The following is a 23,076-nucleotide window of genomic DNA, read 5'->3' on the forward strand; positions in this document are numbered from 1 at the left end:
AAAGAAAAAAAAAGAACTGGAACAACAAACACTCTGGAAGGATTGACGTCCACTAACTCAACATTTATCCAAGGTAGAAAACCTTTAATTACAACGACTTTCTTGGTCACGCTTTATTTGGATGGTCCCCTATAGATGATCTACAGACACTTTCTGGTGGTACTCAATTGATTATCAACCCCATTATGGTTAGGGTCAGATTTAGGAGTATGGGTTGTTTTTGCATTGAGTGTCAAGTTTAAGGGTAAATATAGATTTAATTTAATGTCACACTCAACTTCAAATTCAGGTGCATGTAATAAATATTTAGTTGAATTCTGAGAATTCACAAACCAGTAGTGGACCACCCAAATAAACTATTACTGCTTTCTTAAATATGATCGGCCAATATTTAAACAAATTCTCTTTTTTTCTGTCAGATATGAATCAGAAATTGGTATCTGTCATGCAACTTTTATCAGGCAAGTGGGTTTATGCACTTTATTGTTTGTGTCCTTTGTGTTTAACCCCTTCAGTGGTCACGAGAGGCGAGTCGGCTCAGAGATCCATTCCTAACTTTTCTACACAATTCAATTGTTGAGAAACAAAGATATCTAGAGTGGTTTGATGTAAAATGGTTAATTGTAGAGAAACGTATTGACTGAAGTTTCTAATTGCTCAGTTTAACTTTATCACATGAAATATGAATAGAAATACATTTCAGTTAAATCTTACAAAGATTTGAAAAAAAATGTTTATATGTTGAGATTTAGACTTTTGTTAATATATTGAATGATAGATTAAATGGATAAACAATAAAGAACAGCCTGTTTTGCTCAGTGTTTGTGGAGGGAACTATATATGGTGACTCTTTGTTCACTGTAGCAGGCTTAGTTGTAACACTTTCAGACTGTTAACCCTTAGAAACCTAAAGTTTTGGGGATTGTTTTTGGTATTTTTTGGCAATTATAAAGTATCTACGTGTGTCAGTCTAACATGCCATATGTTGTTATATTCAGGATGTAACGAGCCAACAAGAGTCAGACGCTTGCGGTTTACTGTTAGAATCAGAATCCAAGTTCGTAGTCACAAAACAGGCAGGGGTCAATTCCAAAATGAGCAGTAAATTCAAACAGATGATCATCACCAAGGGCAAACAATCCAAGAGGGTTAAGCAAAATGGCAGTGTCAAGGAAAACAGGCAAAAAGGTCAAAAACAGGAGTCAAACCAGAAAGGCAAACAGTCCAAAGGGGAAAGGCAAAAGGCAGAGTCAAAAAACGGAAAGCAATGGTCATAAACAGTATACAGGCAAATAGTGGAACACTCAGTAGATCACAAAAGATACAATACCTCGCAATTAGCTATGGCTAAAGCCCGGGCTTATAAACTAAACTAAGAAGATCATGTGACATGAGACACAGGTGAAGAGAATCAGTATTCAGGAGATCTAGAGCGCTGATTGGTGCGTACGGAGAGGTCAGGAGTCATGTGATCTCCCAGAAGATTCTGGGAGATGTAGTCTGGGTTCGTCTTGGAGCTTGACAGATGCGTGACACAGGAGAACCTGGGCTACTCAGATATGCCATTGTTTGATGTAAATGCTGACCAAAATTTTGTATCTTTTTATGAATTTGGGTCATTTCTGATCTTAAATTTAACTGCTAAATTTTGTATTTTTATTAAAGAGATCTTGAAAACAAGTGCAGTTGTAATTATCCTTTCAGGAATTGTTAGTCTGGAGTGTCTGTGTTGAAGGTGCAATACTTTTGATGGTGATTCATTCTGTTGGTTATTAGAGTGAAAATAAACAATTAGCATAAGATGGACTTTTTTTATTGATTTTCTTTCCTCTTGTATTCAAACTCTGATACACAGCAAGACAGCCTTTATTTTTAATTACAAATTGAGTTCCATATTTAATATCAGATATTTTTTAATACTCAAAATCAATGTAAACTGAAGGCCCTTTGTTTCTAATATGAAGGCTAAAAGCAGAGATGTAGTAAAACAGTAGCGAGTGGGGTTTGGGTGATTTTGGAGCTGGATTTCTGATTGATGTGTGGTCACAGGTGGATGAAATCACTCTGGATGGTGAAGCAGAGTCTGATGAGTGATCTGATGTGTGAATCATGTCGCTGTTTTAACCCTTTGTTGGAAACTGAAGGCCAAACAACAGAGCAATAATATTAGGATTTTAGGTGATTTTCTGAGTCGAATTACTCACTGATGCTGACATCACACCTCGATGACATCATGCTTGCTAGTTATGGACGGGTTGAATGTTGAATGTCCTGATATGTAGATCATGTTTTCCATCTTAAACCATTCTGAAGTTATGAAGGCTAGAACTGACCTACTGTTTTTTCTCGAGGTGGTCTCAGTTTGGTCCGTTTGGTCCGTTTGTAGTTCGTTTTGTGGTTCGATTAATGTGTGCGTTGTGAAAACAAAACAGCCCCAGTCCGCTTTAGCTTTGCTTTATGGTGAAGACCTCGAGGCTCAGTGAGTCTTCAGCACTTCAGCAGGTAAAACAGACCAAGGATCATTTATAAGGTTCTACTCAGGATAAAGTCTGAACACTGGGATCATTTATAGGGTTCTACTCAGGATAAAGTCTCAATTTGCAGTTGCTTTCACACTGAACGCTGAATGAATGAAAATTCGCTGGGTGGAGCTCAGTGAGGAGCACAGCTGAAATGGAGCCCACCGCGGCAGACCCGCAGGACCATTTTTCTAATTTTGCGCAATGCACTTCGGCCAATCGTTTCAGCATGGCCAATAGGAGAGCAGCAGGCGGGTCTGGTGGTTCTTCTCGTCACCTGATAGCGAGTGCTGTACACACCATGAGTGCTGTGAAAGGGGTCCGAGTTCTAATGGAGTGGTGGTCTGAACAAGAAGTGGTCTGAGATCTCAAAGGACCAGAAAGAAAACCGTGACCTCTTTATAGTTTACTTACAACATGAGCACAAAAAGAACTGAGGCCATTTGCAGTTGGTTCCCTTCCAGGTTCACTTTAACAGAACTTGGTTTGGTTCTTTTAAAATGAACTATAGGTGAAAACACTGTAAGAAACATTTGTGTCATGAGCTTCTGGAATGATCTGGATGCACTGCAGGCTGCACAGAAGTGTTTTAAATCAATTGTATTTCTGTTCTGCTGCAGTTTAACACTAATTATAATAAGTTTCGTTTGTTTTTCACAGCTGTCTGTGGTGTTTCTTCGTCAGTTTCTTATCAATATCACTTTGTGAATGAGGAGAAATCCTGGACTGAAGCTCAGAGCTACTGCAGACAGATGAACACTGAACTGGCCACCATCAACAACATGGAGGAGATGGAGAATTTGAATGCTACTCCTAAAGACAAAGCTAGAAGCCTTGTTTGGATTGGTCTGGAAAAGGGGGACACCTGGAAATGGCAGTGGTCTCTGGCAGCGGGAAACTTCTACAGTGAGGGAGACACTTACCGAAACTGGAGCCAAGGAGAACCAAACAATAGAGGGGACAAAGAGTTCTGTGTTGCAATGAAGAACATTGATGGAACCTGGGTTGATGATGGCTGTGATAGCGCACACACATTTATGTGTTATGATGGTAAGTACATACAGATACATGATGAGTGACATTATTACCTTATAAAACACTGAATTCTAACTGGCTGATAGATGTGAATCATTTTCATTCTTTTGCTCTTGTGGCAAATATTATTTAGCGATTTATGAAGACATAATTTACATACTGAGTATTATGTAATCAGGTTTTTAATAAGGTAAATTAAATGTGTCTTAGAAAAGAAGAAAAACACTGAAAGATACATACTAAGTGATAAGGAGATGACCTGGCATAAAGCTCAGAGCTACTGCAGAGAACATTACACAGATCTGGCCAGTGTGAGGAACCGGACTGAGAACCAGGACATCTGCACAGCAGGACAAGCATCACAGCATGAGTATTTATGGATTGGCCTATTCAACGACTCCTGGAAGTGGTCAGATCAGAGTACCTCCTCATTCCGATACTGGGCACCTAACCAGCCAAATAATGGAAATGAGAACTGTGCTGCTGTGTCTATGACTACACAAGATGTGATGGGTCGCTGGCATGTTGTAAACTGTAAAAAAAGTTCCCATTCATCTGCCGTAGGAGTGAGCTACATTACACTTCTTCAATAATGTATTTATTTACTGCTTAAGCAAAACAAATTTGTTGATCCTCTTTTTTAAATTATTGCTGTTGTTGTAGCAAGAGAAAGATCTTGGATAGTTTATATTTAATACCAGATTTATATCAGAATGTGGTTTGTGAGAAGACACTGAAATGTCTGCATTAACTTTTCTTTTCGTTTTTCTTTTTGTCTCCAGATAAGCTGATCTTGATCAATCAGAATCTGACCTGGAGAGAAGCTCTGAGATACTGCAGAGTGAATCATGTGGATCTGGTCTCAGTTCACTCTGAGGAGATCCAGCTCTGGGTGAAGGAGGTGGCACAGAAAGCCTCCACTGAACATGTGTGGCTGGGTCTGCGTCACACCTGCACCCTCAGCTTCTGGTTCTGGGTGAGTGGAGAGTCTATCTGCTACCAGAACTGGGCTCCAGGTAACGGGACAGGAGGAGAAGACTGCAGCCCTGTAGAGAGAACTGGAGCAGTGCAGTCTAGAGGAGGTCAGCAGTGGGTCAGCCTGCCTGAGGACCACAAACTCAACTTCATCTGCACCACCTATAAAGGTTAGTTACTGTATTTCAGTGTTACTGGTACATAATACGTACGTAATATAAACACATTTGTAAACTTTTTTGTCCTTCTTTTCCTTAAATGAAGACTGAAATCAGATGTTCTCCTCTTCCACACCCAGCATCAACAGATCTACAATTTTACCATTTTTTGTGCTGTCTTACATAATACAGGGTTATATGGGTTTGTCAACATGAAATACTTTTACATATTAAATATAATGCAGTCTTTGGTGTGCAAATTTAACCTTTCTCACATAGTTTTCCATCTAAGTTCCAATGTACCATCTTAAAGGTTGAAACCTCTGTTAAACTAAGCTTATAGTGCTGAACAAGAGCATTTTTCCAATTGTTATTTTTAAACATATTTGTCTTCTGTGGTTTTATGTTTTTTTTACAATTGTATGTCAACTGTACACTGTAAAAAATCAAAGTCAGCTCAACTTCTAATTACACTGCTCTTTCTGAGTTAACTCAACTTGAGGACACTCCAGATTTCACCCAACACAAATGTCTTAGTTTAGTCTAGAGTTCTCCACTCACATTTTTAAATTCTGCATCTCAGTTAGGTAAACCATATAGAATCTATGCTTCCACTCAGTTTTTCTGCCAGCTTGGACTAAACAATACAACTAAGCATTTTCTGCTTGTGGGCTCCCAGTTAAAAATGGCCGTGGAATCACTGGGGTTCAGGCTCACAACCTTCTGGTGGAGTTGAATGCTCAGCCCATTGCATCACATGCAAGCAAGTCTAATCTTTCACCCCAATATCAGGAGATTGTGAGTTTGAACCACAGTGATCTCACAACAGTCCATGACTGGAAGCACAAGAGGCGATGGTGGGATTGTGTGATAGGAAGAGTGAAGACAATAAAAGAGTAAAAAACAAATTCTCAGTTTTTTAATTAACTGAAAATGAAGAAAAGAGAGTCAGTAGAACTTTGACTCCTTTGTTCTCAAGTGGAGTTAACTCAATAAAAGCAATATTATCAGTTGCTTCATAATTTTAAGCTTAGCTGAATTTTTATTGTTTACAGTGCTGCTTTCTGATGCATAAAGTACTTGCCACGAGGCTGCATTTCTAATCATATTTCTCTTTATGACTGTTTTGTCACAGCATTTAACTTTTGATAAGTAGTCATAATGAACTTCAATTGTAGGCGCCTCATCACTTCTTTGAATTTAAATAAATATGAAAAAAAAAACAATTTTCAGAGTTTGTAAGCCTTATTTTGTCTCCATTCATTCCAATCTACTATTTATAATGTGCATCCAATGTTGTTAATAGAATCTAATGAGACCCAGTGCAAGAAAAACAAACAAAAATAATAATGCCCACATATTACTTTAATTAAATAATTTTAAAAAAACTATGTAGTGTTTGCAGTACCTACATCATAATTATTACAATCATTGGTTAATAAAAGAGATGAAAATGTCTTTGGGGTTAAGAAGCTCATTATGTAAATCTTTGAAATTTTCAGATTTATTGTAAATCTTTATTTTACAAAATCAAATGTGTAACAATTATTTGCACCCCTTGACATTTTTGGTAACACTTTCTATGAATGTCACCTTTGTAAGCATCTATAAACACATTCAAAACATGTTATAATGCATTCATAGGGCATTATAAACATGGCTATAAATATTGATAAAAATGTATTACACGTTATAGCCATGCTTATTATGCATTATGAATTGTTAACATAATACATTATAAGTACTGAGCTCATAAGCCGTATTCATCCGCTCTAAGTAAAGTGAAGCGTACTGTACTAAAGCCTCCTCCAGTGTTAAGAGTGAGGCTTCAAGTTGAAGTATTTACTGACAAATTTAACACTAAAAAAAAACAAAATAAAGCACAATACAGGCTTCAAATGTCAGAGTTTAAACTAGTGCTGTCATCAGTGTTTTAATTCATAATGTATAATAAACATGGCTATGAAGTGTAATCTAGTGTAATTCATTTTTATAAATGTTTCTAATCATATAATGCCGTTTATAATGCCATATGAAGGCATTATAACATGTTATAAATGTGTTTATAGATGCTTACAAACGTGACATTCATAGAAAGTGTTACCAATAAATAAATAGTAACTGATACATGTTATCGAGGTGTAACATCTGTTCACTCTTCGCCTTTGCGCCTTTGTTTTCTTTAGACATGTGCCTTTGTTGTTGTTTTGGTCTGTCTCCTCCCTGGTCCTGCCCCCTTGTTGCCTACTCCACCTGCATGTACTCTGTAGCCCTGCACTCTTATTAGTCTCAGGTGTTTCTTGCTTCCCTTCAGTGTATTTATACCCCTGTGTTTGCTCAGTCCTCTTGTCTTGCATTGTCTATGTACCCTGTTGGTTGTTTCCTGTTTTTACTCGTCTTAGGTTTTGTTGCTGGTTCAGTTCTGTTTTCCTTTATTTCATGCCATCATGGATTTATCTGTTCCAATAAACTCTGCCACTGTGTTTTTGGACTCTGTTGAATCTCATTTAAATAAAAGCAACTTGCACTTGCATCCAGCCTCTACACCTGCTATATTACACAAGGGCACATTCAATTTCAAAATGTTTATTGTTTTGCTATTGTTTGCAGGTTGAATATCATATTTTGTCTGAATGTTGTTCAGCAGGTTCTGAGGTACATTTTCACTTGTTTAATGGACATCAGTGGTGTTACCCAATCACCAATGACATGTTTGTATACTGTGATGTGTTTAAAATATAGCGCACATAATGAATTCTAATGAAGTCCTGCTTGGTGTAACCCAACAATTCAAGACATTAGAAGACTTGTTTGTCATTACATATCTTCTTAAAACCCATTTCTGGCTTTGAAAACTCATCAAAAAGGACACTTAGAATGGCCTTCTCAGCTGCCATAGCTGCAACACTTAAGTAACACAACAGAGTGTTCAGTTTTGTCAGGTCTGAATGCAAATTAGTTGTCGTATTGTTTCCTGTGTTTTGACCCCAGTCTTTAAAGACTTTGTGGACTTTGAGTGTTGGGCTGCCTCAACCAGACTCACTTCACACTTAAAGCTCACCTACATGCCTCTGACCTACATGAAAAACAATAAAAAGCTGTTCATATATATATATATATATATATATATATATATATATATATATATGAACTTCTAGAAGGTCTGGAAAGGAAACAGTGGTATTAATTTGTTTTGAAAATCGACCTGCGTCATTCATACACAGCTGATAAAATCTCATGCAAAAACTTTAAGCCTTCTCTTCACTGGAACTGTCACTACAATGTCTGATGGAAGCAAAACAAATAACGACTGTTATGGTATCTCACAAGGACTGCATGCAACAGACGCGGAGCAAAGAAGAGATATATACAGAGAAAAATATTGTGTATGAACATAAAGAGAAGAAGAACAGAAACACATCATGAGGGAGAAAAACAGATATTTACTTTTCTACCAGGGTATTTGTTACAAACCCAGGAAGAAAGAATGTTTTCCAGTTTTTCCAGATTGCATTCTTCTTTGTGGTGAGAGTATGAATATTTTCAATTGTTCTGTTTACTGTGATCATCATTACAGGTTAGTTTAAAAGTAGCAATGCTATGGAATGAAATTCATTCTTGAAGTATGATCTGAACAGCTTTGCAACACAGTTTTTCTCACAATGGTATTGAAATTGAATGTATTCTATGTATATATGTTCATTTTATACTGTTTAATCTGTACATATGAACTTCTAAAAAATGAACTATTTTGAATTTACAGACCACATGCCATGCAGCCCTCTGGTTCTGACTCACACTCAGACTTCATTTCCCAGAATCCTCTTGGAGATCACATGACTCATAAACGTCCTTAATTCTCCTATCACCATTCACAATCACCAGGGTACTGATTTGATGCACCTGTTTTCTACGTCATATGACCTGTTTAGTTTAAAAGCCAGAGCGTTTCCTGAGTGTTATTGTTTGCCATTTCATGTACTGAACTCTGATTCTGGATTCACTGACTTTGCCTTTCGTCTTTGCCCTTTTGGTTTTGGTTGCCTTGATTATGTTTGTGCTCTTTTGTCTTTTTGCCCTTTTGGATTTGACCCACAAATGTTCATCGACTATGATTCTTGTCAAGCCCTTTTTAAATTGAGCCTCATTTCTTGATTTTTACCGCGAGCATCTGACTGGATCTGTCAAGTTACAGAATACTTCACCATCATTGCAGATAGCAGATTATAAGGCTTTCCAGAAGACCCTTACCAATCACGGTCATGTTCTTGGGCAACACCAACAGGTTTTGGTGAGCGTTACTCACTCCCTTGAAGCTCTAACACTACAACAAACGCAACTAGTCCAGTTGGTAACTAATGTGAAGGAGCTCACTTCTCTACTCTAGGTATGTCTAATAAGAGTGATAATGCCGCTACTGATTTTACATTTAATGATGTATCAGGCTCTGCTTTTTCAGTCAGTAGTTCTGATAAATTTGATGGCAATCTGGAGAAATGTCTTGGTTGTTTGCTCCAGTGTGACATTTTCTTAAATAATGCTTCTTTGAGATATGATCAGGCTAAATTTTTTTTTAGTTTCTCGTCAAACCAATAAAGACTTATATTGGGCAACCGCTATTGGCCCAGAGCCCAGAATCAATTGTATGAACAGTTTTGGAACGAGTTTCATATTGTTTTTGATCACCCCATGATGGAAAGGTGGTGAACTTTTGACTAAACTCCATCAAGGAAATCATTCAGTTTCCAAATTCCGTGTGCCAGTGTGTTACATAGTGAACAGATGTCTTTCTTATTCTTGGACTTTCTGGACTATCTGAATTCTCTGTGATTATTAGGTCTTCCCTGGTAAGAGCAACATAATTCTTGCATTTCTTGGTCTACCCATTCACTCATTTCTTGGTCTAAGTACTATCACCAAAACTGTCTTATGTATCCTTCCATTCCGGTCAGATCTACCTCTATGGAAAGTCTTAATTCTAACATAGTGTGTAACATTCCAGTAGATACTCTGATCTACAATAAGCGTTTAATAAGAAAGACACCTTGTAATGCCGTCTGGCCTGTCCAATGCTCCCTCTGTGTTTCAGGCACTTATTAATGATGTTTTATGTCATATGATTAGTAAATTTGTGATTGCCTATATTGATGATACTCTTATCTACTCACCTGATCTAGAGACTCACGTATATCAGGTCCATTCTGTCCTCCAAAGATTACTCAGTAATAATTTATATGTCAAGGGAGAGAAATGTCAATTCCACCTGTAGTGTCCTTCTTAGGATACGTGATTAGTTCTAATGGTGTGGTGATGAATGACCACAAGGTCCACAAGACCTTGTTATGAATTGGCCCTGACCCACTTCTGTAAAGGTACTTAAGTGATTCCTGGGGTTTGCCAACTTTTACAGACATTTCATTTGTAACTTCAGTAGCACAGCTGCACCCTTAACAGTCCTCTTAAAGCCGCTCATAGATTGAGTTGGCCTCCTCAGGCTGAGAGAGCCTTCAGTGCTCTCAAAGAAACATTTACTTCTGACCTGGTGTTAAAGCACCCTGATCCTTCTGAGCCGTTCATTGTAGAGGTAGACATGTCAGAGACTGTAGTTGGAGCTTTATTGTCACAAATTTTGGGAAATTTACACCCAATCACTTTCTTTTTCCATAAACCCACACTGGCAGAACATAACTATGGTATCAGAGACTGCAGACCTCTTGCTGTGAAACTAGTATTAGAAGAGTGGAGGCATTGGCTATAGGGTGCAAATCACCCCTTTACTGTCCTGGATGATCATACAAATCTGAAGTACCTTCGTACAGCAAAACATCTTAACCCCTGTCAAGCACATTCTACCAGGGTTTTACTACCACACTTATCACAATAGACAGATTTCTCGTGGTGTCAAGTTCATTCCATTTCCTTCCATTCCAATCACTTTCAAATTGCAGAAATCCAGGTTTTGGTATTTTGGAATACCTAAGGATATTCTATGAGATAGCGGTCCTCAATTCATCTCCCAAGTTTGGTCAACCTTTTTTGAACAAATAGGAGTTTCTGTGAGCTTGACTTCTGGGTACCACCCACAGTCAAATGGACAGTCTAAGCAAGTAAATCAAGAACTAGGAAGATTTCTTAGAATCCTCTGTCATAACAACCCCACTGACTGGTCTTGCTATTTAGTATGGGCAGAGATGGCACAGAATTCTTGAATCAGTTCTACTACTGGTATTACTCCACTCCAGGGTGTCTTTGGATTTCAACCACCTGTTGCACCATGAACTGGACTCTCCTCTAATGTTCCTGCTGTGGATGAATGGATGCAACACAGCAAAGGGGTTTGGGAGGGGAACCACCAGCGAATTTAAGTGGTCCTCGAATGTAATAAACAGGCAGATCACCACCGTAGGGACACTTCATTGTACCAGCCAGGAGACCAGTTTTGGCTGTTGACTTGGGACATCAGGTTTGCTGAGGGAAGTAAGAAATCAAATCCAAAATACTTGGTCCGTTCAAAATTCTTGAGAAAATTATCAATGTTATATATAAGCTTGACTTGCTTCCTCATTATTGTGTATCCCACTTATTTCATGTTTCCATGCTCAAACCTGTTGTCCCAGGTCCACTGGATGAGGCTTCACATGCATACATGCTTCCCCCTCCGGAGGATGTTGACGGGACATGCAGTCTATGCTGTTTGTCGGTTGTTGGACTCCAGGAGACAGGAAGGTCAATTCCAGTACTTGGTCCACTGGGAAGGATAAGGCCCTGAAGAGCAGTCCTGGGTGCCTGCTGGGGATATACTGAACCCTCGGCTGATCAACAGACTTTTACAGCCAGCACCTGGACAGCCCGCTCCTCATGCAAGTTATCCAAGAAGGACTTTTCCCAGTTTCACGTTCCTGGCAGTAGTTGTTGGAGTGCATCATTAGTCCAGCGCAGCAGCAGCTCTGAGCCTGCTCCCTGTCGACCTCCAGTCGCGTGGGAGATGGTTGTCATAGTTGGCCTCGTTCCGTGGCCATCCCGGACTCTTTGGGGGAGAGGGTACTGTCACGCAGCCTCAGGCTCAGACTCACACTCGGCTCCTTTCCCAGATCCCTGTTGGAGATCACATGACTCAAACCTTCCTCAATCCTCTATCATGTTCACAGTCACAGAGTACTGATATGGTTACACCTGTTTTCTATGTCAGATTGACCTGTTTAGTTTAATAGCTCAGGATTTAGCTTAGCCCAGTTGCGAGGTATTACTTCTCTTGCAGACTGATGAAAAGCATTTCCTGAGTGGTTTGCCATTTCATGTTACTCAAATCTGATTCTGATTGACTGACTTTGCTTTTTTGTCTTTGCCCTTTTGATTTTGGTTCCCTGGGATATATCTTTGCCTATCTTGTGTTGCCTTTGGATTTGACCCACTACATTTTCCCAACTACAATTCCTTGTAAGCCATTTTCATTAAGCCTCATTCTTGTTTTTACTACTGAGTGTCTGACTGGGTCTGTCTTTATCTTTTTGATCTTTCATTCTACTATAACTATAATCTAACTTCAATCCAATATACAATGATTGATAGACATGCAAAAAACTAAATCTTCTCTCTGAATGAACATTTTTTCACTAATTGCATTGTTTTCATTAATTTTGTTCACATCATACTTTGTAGCAGCCTTCTTTTGCAAAGTATAACAGCTCTGAGCCTTCTCCTACATGCTTAATGAGACTGAGAACACCTGGCAATGGATGCTAAGATCAATTCCTTCAGATTCAGGTCCACTCCCCTCTTCAGCTCTTCACAGTGGGATGTCATACTTTTCGTTCTGCATGGCTATTTTTGTGCTCAGTATGCCAAACCCACCTCTGGTGTGTGTTACTCGGAGTGTGGTGACATCTGATATGGACCCACTAACGCAAGTTCTAGTAACATTTGACAAACTTGTGGTTCTATAGCTGTTGTCCGATTAGTTTTGGCAGATGTTCTGGCCACAAGCTAACTAATGTCTGCATTCCTAGCTGTGATCTTGGAGATTCTTTTTCAGTCAACCGCCCCTTCTCTGTGTGTGAGGTCCGTATAAGTATACGCCTCTTAATGGCAGATTGTACGTAACGTCTCAAATTGCATTCAATCTTCTACATCATTGCCCTATTAATGGAAATGGGCATTTTCACTGTTTCGACAGCTATGTTCTTGTGAACATTTCCTGTATTTGTGTAGTTCATGTCACACATTAGTGCTGTATTCTCTTTCATAGTGATGACGCTGACTGAAGTAATTTGTCCGGTGTGTCACCTCAATGTTTATCATGTAACAGGATGCCGACTATTGCTGGCTGACCATTTAGGGTGCATAATCTCTCAGGTTATGTAAGCACCAAATATGAATGAGATATAATCAGTTTATATTCCCAGTCATATTTTCACAACATTTTTTTAACTGCCTGTTTGCTCATGTTTTCCACCGTGCCATATTTCTGTGAAGGCCCTGTACATGGGTGATGGACATCTTTCATTGTGTTCCTGTAGTCTGATTGTCATACTTTTGGACTTTAACTGACTTTACACGAAAATTTGTTCGCTTTGAATGACCATGATGATTTAATTTGGCTACATTTAAAGTGATTAATCAAATGACCAATATATAAACAACAATATATGTAGGACTTTGGTGACTTCTACACAACTTAGTATTTGAAGAAACACTTATGATGAACAATTGCTTTGTATTGTATTGAAACAGTCTTAGATAAATCTGGAGAAATATCTGTACAGTTGCTGCCAGTATTCACAGACAAGTTGCTATGTGGAAATCAGAGACATGACTAAAACATCTTCTACTGGAACCTGTAGAACTAATACAATATGCATGTATCAATGCACTCATTACCTACATTAGTTTGTGCCTCACTCTCCCATACATCTATTTGTTGTCTGGAAACCTTCCTCAACTTGTTTATTACGTTTGTGTGTGTGCACAATGCGTATGAGACAGATCTGTGTTATATGTTTCAGGCATGATCGTTGATGCACTGCAGGCTGCACTGAAGTGTTGTAATACACTTATATGTCTGTTCAGTCTGCAGTTTAACATAATTATAATCATTTTCTTTTGTCTTTTTCACAGCTGTCTGTGTGTTTCTCCATCGTTCACCATTTCGGTGTCTCTTTGTGATGAGAATCAAACCTGGACTGAAGCTCAGAGCTACTGCAGTACAGATCAAGCACACTGAACATGGCCACCATCTACAACATGGAGGAGCTGAAGATTGAATGCGGCTCTGAAGACAAGCTAGATAGCCTTGTTTTGGATTGGCTTAGAAAAAGCGATACCTGGAATGGCTGTGGTATCTAGGCAGACAGGGAAATTATCTCAGTGAGAGAGATGCTTACAGAATTGAAGCCAATGCGAACCCAACAATGGTGGAGAGAAGGAGTTCTGGGTCGTCATGAAGAACCTGAAGGAACTAGTTGATGATATGACGTGATATCGTAGGCAAATTATATGTGTTATGATGGTAAGCGAATACAGATACATGATGAGTGACCTCATCACCTATAAACTAACTGGGCTGAAAACACTGAATTCTAACTGGCTGATAGATGGGCATCATTTTCATCCTTCTGTCCTTGTTGCAAATGTATTTTGTGATTATGAAAGTATTTACATACAGAGTATTATAAAAGTTAAAGAAGAATTATAAGAGAGTTTTAATAGGTAAATTGAATGTCTCTCTGGAAAATAAGAAAAACACACTGAAGATATATACATATTATTATAATCCGATGACGCAGCATATAGGAACTGGGCTCCAGGTAACCGGACAGGAGGTTTTCCTCTACGTTATAATGTACCATCTTAAAGGTTGAAACTTCTGTTAAACTAAGCTTATAGTGCTGAACAAGAGCTTGTTTTCCATTATTTTTAAACATATTTGGGTTCTCTGTGTTTTTATGTTTTTTTACAATTGTCTGTCAACTGTACACGTGTTGAAAAACTAAAGTCAGCTCAAATTCGAATTACAATGTTTACTGTTACGCAGCGTTTTTCTCTGAGTTAACTCACTTGACACTCTATAGATTGTAATTCTGCATCTCTGTTTGGTAAACAATATAGAATCTATGCTCACTCACTTTCCCTGTCAGCTGGACTGAACATACAATTAAGTCATTTTCTCGCTTGCCTGGCTCCTAGTTTATGAATGGCTGTGGATCCCTGGGTTCAAACCTCACTCACAACCTTTGGTGAGTCGAATGCTCAGCCATGCATCCATGCAAGCAGTCTAATCTTTCCCTCACATTCAGGAGATCGTGAGTTTGAACCACAGTGATCTCACAACAGTCCATTACTGGAAGCACCAGAGGTGATGGGGGAATTGTGTAATAGAACGAGTCCAGCTAGTGAAAACAATAAAAAAGTAAAACATTGTTCTCAACTGTTTACTTCAATGAAATTAAGAAAAAAGGTCTAGGTAGCACTTAAATCTTTTGTGTTCTCAGTTGGTGTTGACTCAGGAAGCATATTATCAGTTGCCTTCATATTTTAATGTGAGCTGATTTATATTGTGTATCAGTGCTACTTCTGATGCATAAAAACTTGCGCATGAGCTGTATTTCTGTTCTTTTTCTCTGTATGACTGTTTGTGCACAGCATTTGATTTTTGATAAATAGTCATAATGACTTCAATTGGAGGCGCCTCATCACTTCTTTAAATTAGATAAACATGAAAAAACAAATTCAGAGTCTGTAAGCCTTGTAGCTTTTTGTCTCCATTCCATCAATCTGCTATGTATATGTGTGGCCAGTGTTGTTATATTAGATGACTAATGAGAAAAAGACCCAGTGCGAGAAACACATCAATAATAATAATGATAGACGGCATATCATGTCTTCTCGTAGCAGGGACTGACACCCTCACTCGCGTGCAGCACTCCAACTCCCAGAATCCACTGGACGCTTCACATGATCATGACTCTCAGCAATCACCTATCAACACTCTAGCTCACCTGTTATTAATTTCTGACGAACCTGTTTTAAGACTTATATGTTTGTGTTTGCACAGTTGTGATCTTGTGCGAAGTATTGTTTCAGTTCCTGTGCATTACTGAGCCCTTGTGTTCTGTGTATGGTACTTTCTAAGGTTTGTGTTTCTGTGTATTGACTTTCTGGTTTGTGTTTTTGTCACGACTTTAGCCTTATCCCTTCGAGCTCGTGTTTGCCCTCGTGCGTACAGACCCTCGCTGATTTGTACTTTGATTGTGGATTCTCCCTTTATTAAACACTTTTTACTTAGCAGCTGCTCTGCACTCGTCTGACATGTTCCCAGAACCGTTCAAAATACTTGCCACCATGCAGACAGCAGAGTTGGCGGCTATGCAAGGTGCTTACTAACCAGGGCCGCTTCTTGGTCAGCATCAGCAACTATTCACTGGATTAATCAGTCTGTTGACCACTTGGCACATAGACACACTGGACCACAAGCCCAGTTGTCACAACTACTTCATGGGCGTGAAAGCACTTATCTATGACAGCTGCAATCACACTTTGTACTAGTTCAGCCTGCTACACACACCCACACAACCTACTGCTGCCTCTGCTGGAGTGTATGTTAATCCTACAACAATTTTTCCTCAGTAAGCCAGACAAGTTTGACGCTCGCTGAGATAAGTGTAGTGGGTTTTTTACTGCAGTGCTTGTTTTTCTTTAGTAGTCTCCGCTAAACTCCGCATAAGGCTAAATAGCATTCGTTGTTCCTAGGTTCACTGATAAGCTCTTGATTGGGCCACGGCAGTGTGCAAGACATCGAAAATCTCACATACCAACAGTTCTCTCTAATTAAATTCCAAACGTTTTTTGACCATCCATGTGAAGGAGAGGCATGTGGGTAGTCTCTAGCCAGGTCTGTCAGGGAAATCGTTCTGGCGCCGCTTATGTGTTAAATTTCGGACTCTTGCAGCCGCAGTGGTTGAATGAGCCAGCTCTCATAGTGGCGTTTCGAATGGACCTTACTTCGGAAATTGTTACAGATTAGCTTGCAGAGATGACAAACTGACTTTAGACAAACTTATCGTACTTGCTATCGCACTGGAACAACTCCTGACTAAACGAAATACTCGTAAGTGATCATCTCCTAACCTCAGCACGTGCTGTTCAGCGAGAAAACCTACCCATTTCCGGAGATCCACCCAGACCCAAGGAGCGATTATTCTTTGAAACCCATGCATATGATTTCCGCTAGACTGTCTCTTGAGGAAGACTTCGAAGACGTAGGGGGAGTTTGTGCATGTATTGTGTGCGCTGCTGGTCACTTTATACGTGACTTGTTGGGCTGCGCCCGCACAAACTTCAGGCACCGACCCCTGGAAATGTGTGAGTGCTTCCTACAGAGGGGTTGGTTAGGAAGTACGTTCATATGCTATAACCATATATTGCTGAGGTATTTCTTCTGTTTTTTCAGTGCTAATCGATTCTGGAGCAGGACGACGCACTTATCCTGCAGAGCTGTCCGGGAGATGCAGATGTCCACTACAGCCTCTGACAAGCCACTCAAGATCGCCGCACTGATGGGGAGCCCGTTGGACTTGGAACTACTGTTCTCACATGCACGACTACTATCAGAGTAGTATGCTAGTCTCTATTCATTCTGGACATATACAATTTTATATGAGTTTTCTGTAATCTTCGGGACCCTGGTTAGAAAAAACAATACACAGATATCTGGTCAGAGAAGAGCATTACATCTTGGCAGATTACTGTCGTCATACACATTGTCCCTGTCAATTCCTACTACTAGCCTATGTTCTACATCCATTGGAGCCCCAACAGTGATACCAGGTACAATTCCCACAGAATACTCGGACTTAGCTGACGTATTTAGCAAAAACAAACATGATTTTTAATCATGATTTTAAATCGGTTTTTAATCACCATATTTGGGCGGCATGTCCACTACGCTGTGACAGTATATCACAAACGGAAGAATGGATGCCTCCTGACACTGGTGTAGGCGCTATACTATCACACGTAGTGGAATCCATCCAAATGATTGCCTATTGCTTTTTATTCACACAAACTCACTACTCTACTGCTCAGAGCTACTGCAGAGAGATCACACGACTGGCCACACCACAACATGGAGAGATGAGAATTTGAATGCTACTCTTACAGACAAGTGATATGCTTTGTTTGGATTGGCCTAGAAAAGGGAATGCTGGGAAATGGCAGTGGTCTCTGCAGATGGAAATTTGACCGTAGAGAGATGCTTACCCACCGAACTGGAGCCAAGGAGAACCAAACATGCTGGGGAAAAGAGTCTGTGTCTATGAGAGCAACTAACAGAACCTGGATCGATGACGGCTGTGATACATTTGCAATATTATGTGTTTATGACGGTGAGCACATACAGATCCATGGTAATGAGTGACATCATCAACTTAGAAACTAGTCCTGGGAAAACACGGATTCTAACTAGCTGATAGATGTGAATCGTTTTCATCCCTCTGTCTTGTGCAATGTGTGTGAATTATGAAGGTAGAACTTACATGATGAGTATGTTTTTAATAGGTACATTATGTGTCTTATGAAAAGAAGAAAAACACTGAAGTACACTATTGAGTGAAGTGGGATGAACTGGCATGATGCTCAGAGCTACTGCGAGAGACATCACACAGAGTCTGGCCAGTGTGAAGACAGACTGAGAACGAGGAGATCTGCACAGCAGGACAACCTTAAATATGAGTATTTTTGGATCGGCCTATGCAACGACTTCCTGGAGTGGTCAGATCAGAGTACCGCCTCATTCCGATATTGGCACCTGAACCAGCCAGATATGAAGTGATAACTCTGTGCTGTCAGTGTCTACGACTACACAAGATGCATGGGTTACTGGCATGATGTTAACCGTGAAGCAAAAGTTCCCATTCATCTGCCGTGACTGTGAGCTACATTTCACTTCTTCTTCAGTAATGTGTTTATGCCATTAAAAATATTTGATTTAGGTCATTTTTAACTTACAATATCTTTTGTCATAAAGGGAAGATCTTGGATACTCTAATACCAGACTCGTATACACGACTTATACAGAATGCAGTTTGTGAGAATGACACTGGAATGTCTACATTCCTGATCTTTTCACTTTTTCCTTTGGTCTCCAGATAAGCTGATCTTGGTCAATCAGAATCTGACTGGAGAGAAGCTCTGAGATACTGCAGAGATCATCATGAGATCTGGTCTCAGTTCACTCTGAGGAGCATCCAGCTCTGGTGAAGGAGGTGGCGACAGAAGGCCTCCACTGAACCTGGTGTGGCTGGTATGTGGTACACTGCACTCAAGGTTTCTGGTCAACTCGAGTTAGCGGTTTTTTCCATCTGCTACGAACTGGGCTCCAGTCACGGGACACGAGGAGAAGACTGCAGCTCTGTCGAAGAACCGGAGCAGTGCAGTCTAGTGGACACAGTGGGTCAGTCTCCTGAGACTCACAACTCACTTCATCTGCCCCACCTATGAGGTTAGTTAGTGTATTTGAGTGTTGCTGATTTTAATGCAACACATTTGTAACCTCTCTCTGTCTTCTCTCTTAAGACTGAAACCAGATGTTCTCCTCTTCCATACTCAGCCTCAACAGATCCCCAATTTTACTATTTTTGTGCTTTCCTACATAATGACAGGGTTGTATGGGTTTGTCAGTACGAATACATTTACATGTTTATAATTCACTGTGTTTATTATGCAGAGTTTACCTTTCTCATATAGTTTAAGTTACAAGGTACCATCTTAAAGGTTGAAACATATGTTAAACTCATCTTATAGTGCTGACAAGAGTGCATGTTAAACTTTTTTTCTGTTCCATGTTCTGTCAAACATATTTGTTCGACTTGGTTTTATGTTTTTTATAATTGTATTTCAACTGTAGCACCGTTAAAAATAAACTTCTAATTACATACAGGGTAACTGAATACATTGCTTTTTTGAGCTAACTCAGCTTGAGAACACTCTAGATTTCAACTTAACTTCTTAGTTTCAGTAAAAGATTTCTCCAAAACTAACTCTGCATCTCAGTTGGTAAACAACATGAGATATATGCTTCCACTCGCCTTTCGCCTGCCAGCTGGGCTGACTCAGACCACTAGTATTTTCTCTTCATGTCCCCCAATTATGGACTGGTGTGGAATCCCTGAGTTTAAACTCACACCTCTGGTGGAGATGAATGCTTAGCCACGGCACCACATGCAAACAACAGTCTAATCATTTCACCCACACAACATCAGGAGATCATGTCGTTTTACTCTTGTGATCCCACAGCAGTCCAGACTGTAAGCACAAGAGACATGGTGGGGTTGTGTGATAACAAAGGAGTCCCAGCTAATGAAGAAACTGAGTAAAACCAAGTTCTCAATCGTTGACTGAACTGGAAAATAAGCAAAAGAGTCAGGAAAACTCTCTTTTTATCAATGGAGTTAACTCAAGAAAACATATCATCCAGTCCTTCATATATTTTTAGCTGAGCTAAATAATATTATTTACAGTGGGATTTTTTGATGCATAAAGTACTTGCCATTAGACTGTAAGTTTCTAATCACATCTCTGCATGCCTGTTATGTCACAGCATGATTTGTTGATAAGTAGTCAGAATGAATTCAGTTGTAAGTGTCTCATCTCTTCTTTAATTAAAGAAAATGTACAAAATCCATCAGAGTCTGTAGGGTTAATTTTTGTCTACCATTCATCCAATCACGATATGTATATTTACTGTCGCAGTGCGGTTACTAGAATCTAATGAGATCTATCTAATCTAATGAGACCCAAACCAAAAACAAAATGAACAATAAAATAATAACAATAAGAATGCCCTGCATGTGACAACTACTTTCATTAAATTACAAAACATGAATTGATTTGCATATGTAGTGGGACAACGCCACTTAAACCACCTTGTTCCCCTCACCTAAAACACAGATACTCACATTATCTCAGGTTAGGTTTGCCCTACAGACAGTGATCAATCAACCCACAGACCCACCAGTGAATGACTTTAATTAAGAATCATTTACTGATAAAAGTTAAAAGACAATAATGATAGATTACAACAGTATATAGTGCACTAAACTTAGGTAACATTATGCAGCTAGAACACTGGAGGTAATGCTGTATTAGCTGGGCCTCAAATTATCATATGGTGCTTGACCAGCAAGCCAGAATAATATACACACAATGACCTATTGAATAACCATAAGTTAGATAAAAGGGGTGGACAGAGTGACACGCACGACTAAGCCATTTAAGAAGTTAGAGTGTCATACAGCCTGGGATTAAGGAGAGTCGCAAGGTGCATGGGATGCATCCATGGGTCACAGCGAGTCCATGGGCCAGTACCCCAGAACACCACAGACGGCCTGGATGATGATCACGGTGAACGGTCTTCGTTGGCTTTCGTTGTCTCACAGTCTCTCCTAGTTCTAGCTCTCGCAGAGGCTGTGACGTCAGGCCGCAGTCTACAGTGGCCCATGAGCAACCTCTGTAACTGATGGCATCAGTCATGCTTGCTCACTCTTAAACTATGTTTGCAGAGTTTGCAGTGACCTATTGACATCCAAACATGACTCGATGATGTTTGAGAACAAATGCAGGTATATGCAGCTATTCTACATGTAAACACAGTCTAGCAGTTACCAACACTTCAAGATTACCGAGTGAATGAAACACACACACAATCTGAACAAAGATGCAGCGAACTGACACACCAAAAACAAACAAACTTAAAGAACTAAAGTGCTATGTTTGGGAGAGGAGAGAGAGCTTCTCTTCTGTTACGTCTTGGTACATGGTCATTGTCACTCTCTTCCAACTCTGCTTTGCATGATGCAAGTTTATGTTTTCTTCAGTAAAACTCAATTTCTGTGCTCATAACTCTACATTTGCTTATTTCCACTATCTATTATTTACTTCTAGGGCTTGCTCTCCTCACAGCAGCACGTTCACGCATGCGCCTGACTCCAGCTGGCACACTGAAGAAATGTGCGCGCACCTTCAGAGTTTAGCAATCTGCATGTATACCTACAGGTGAGATATCAAGAAAAATAAGTCCGCCCTGATGCCTACTCATATATTATGTCCAAGTAATAAGCATGTAATGAACAATCATCAAATTCTTATATTTCAACTCAAGACACTTTATTCTAACCATTTTTAAAGACATATAGGTGTGAATTGATTTTTTGAATGTGCATTCAAAAATAAGTAAAATAAAAAACCAGCACTTCAGTAAAATTGTGATCAAAATGTCCATTGCATAAAATATCAACTTCTGTGGGCATTTACATCTCAGTGATTACATATTTAAGAAGCCCCATGTCTTCTGAAAATAAAATAAAGTATAGCATGTGCTGTCTCATATAATTACTAGGTTACAGCAACTGAAAGAGGAACTGACACAACGAGAAACAAACGATACCTAATAGGCTACGCCCTAAAGCTTACAACCCCCCCACCCTTTGGTAAACAAAAAGACGAAATGTCTTTTGAAGATTACAAGTTCGGATGTAAATCTTTGATGGTTTTTTTTTTTTTGAGTTTGTTTGTTTGTTGGAACAAACCACGTGTCAATTATTTGATTTTATAAAGATATTGTAACTGATACTGTTATCAAGGTCAACATTTAATCTAAAATGTTATGCACCATTTTATGAGTTTGTGGGGTTGATCGAGCATCAGCAATTTGTCCTGATCTGAAACACACTAGTTTCCCTGTGTTTTGAACCCCCTTTCTTGTGGGCTGCCTCCATAGACTCATTTCAAAACAGTTGTAACTGACATACGTGCCTCTGACTACATGAAATCAAGAAAAACCATTCATTTTGTTCTTTAAGGGCTTCTAAAAGGCCTTGGAAAGGAACAGTGCGGTCAATTTGGTTTTGTAAATCAACCTTGACATTCCGCATAGTTGATACAATCTCATGCAAAGAGCTTTACGTTTCTCTTTCACTGTCACTGCATGTCGATGGAGTAAACACCAAGAGCTTTTGATGGTATCTACTAGGACTGCATGCAACAGAGGCGGAGCATTTCAACGAGATATACAGAGACAAATACTGTATATCATCATAACGTGTTGAGAAAGAACAGAAACCTCACGGAGGAGAAAAACAGAGACATTTACTTTTTCCTACAAGTAATATTTGTTACAACACGGAGGAAGAAAGAACGTTTTCCCAGTAGGATTTTATAATGTCCTATTTTGTGAGTATGAATATTTTCATTGTTCTCATTACTGGATCATCCATTACTTCCAGTTTAAAATATGTAGTAATCGTTATGAAGGATAAATAATTCTTATTGCCATTATTCTTAACATTGATGTGGTGAAAGAGTTTTTTTTCAGAAATGGATCTGAACTGGATTACAGT

The 23,076-nt window shown here is 39.3% G+C and overlaps 1 pseudogene; it reads left to right on the top strand.

Annotated features, from left to right (window-relative positions):
- LOC118803548 lies at positions 1-4,978 on the top strand (annotated as a pseudogene).
- The last annotated feature ends 18,098 nt before the right edge of the window (positions 4,979-23,076 follow it).

The sequence above is a fragment of the Colossoma macropomum genome, unplaced genomic scaffold (assembly GCF_904425465.1).
Source record: "Colossoma macropomum unplaced genomic scaffold, Colossoma_macropomum, whole genome shotgun sequence".
In the NCBI taxonomy this organism is placed as follows: domain Eukaryota; kingdom Metazoa; phylum Chordata; class Actinopteri; order Characiformes; family Serrasalmidae; genus Colossoma; species Colossoma macropomum.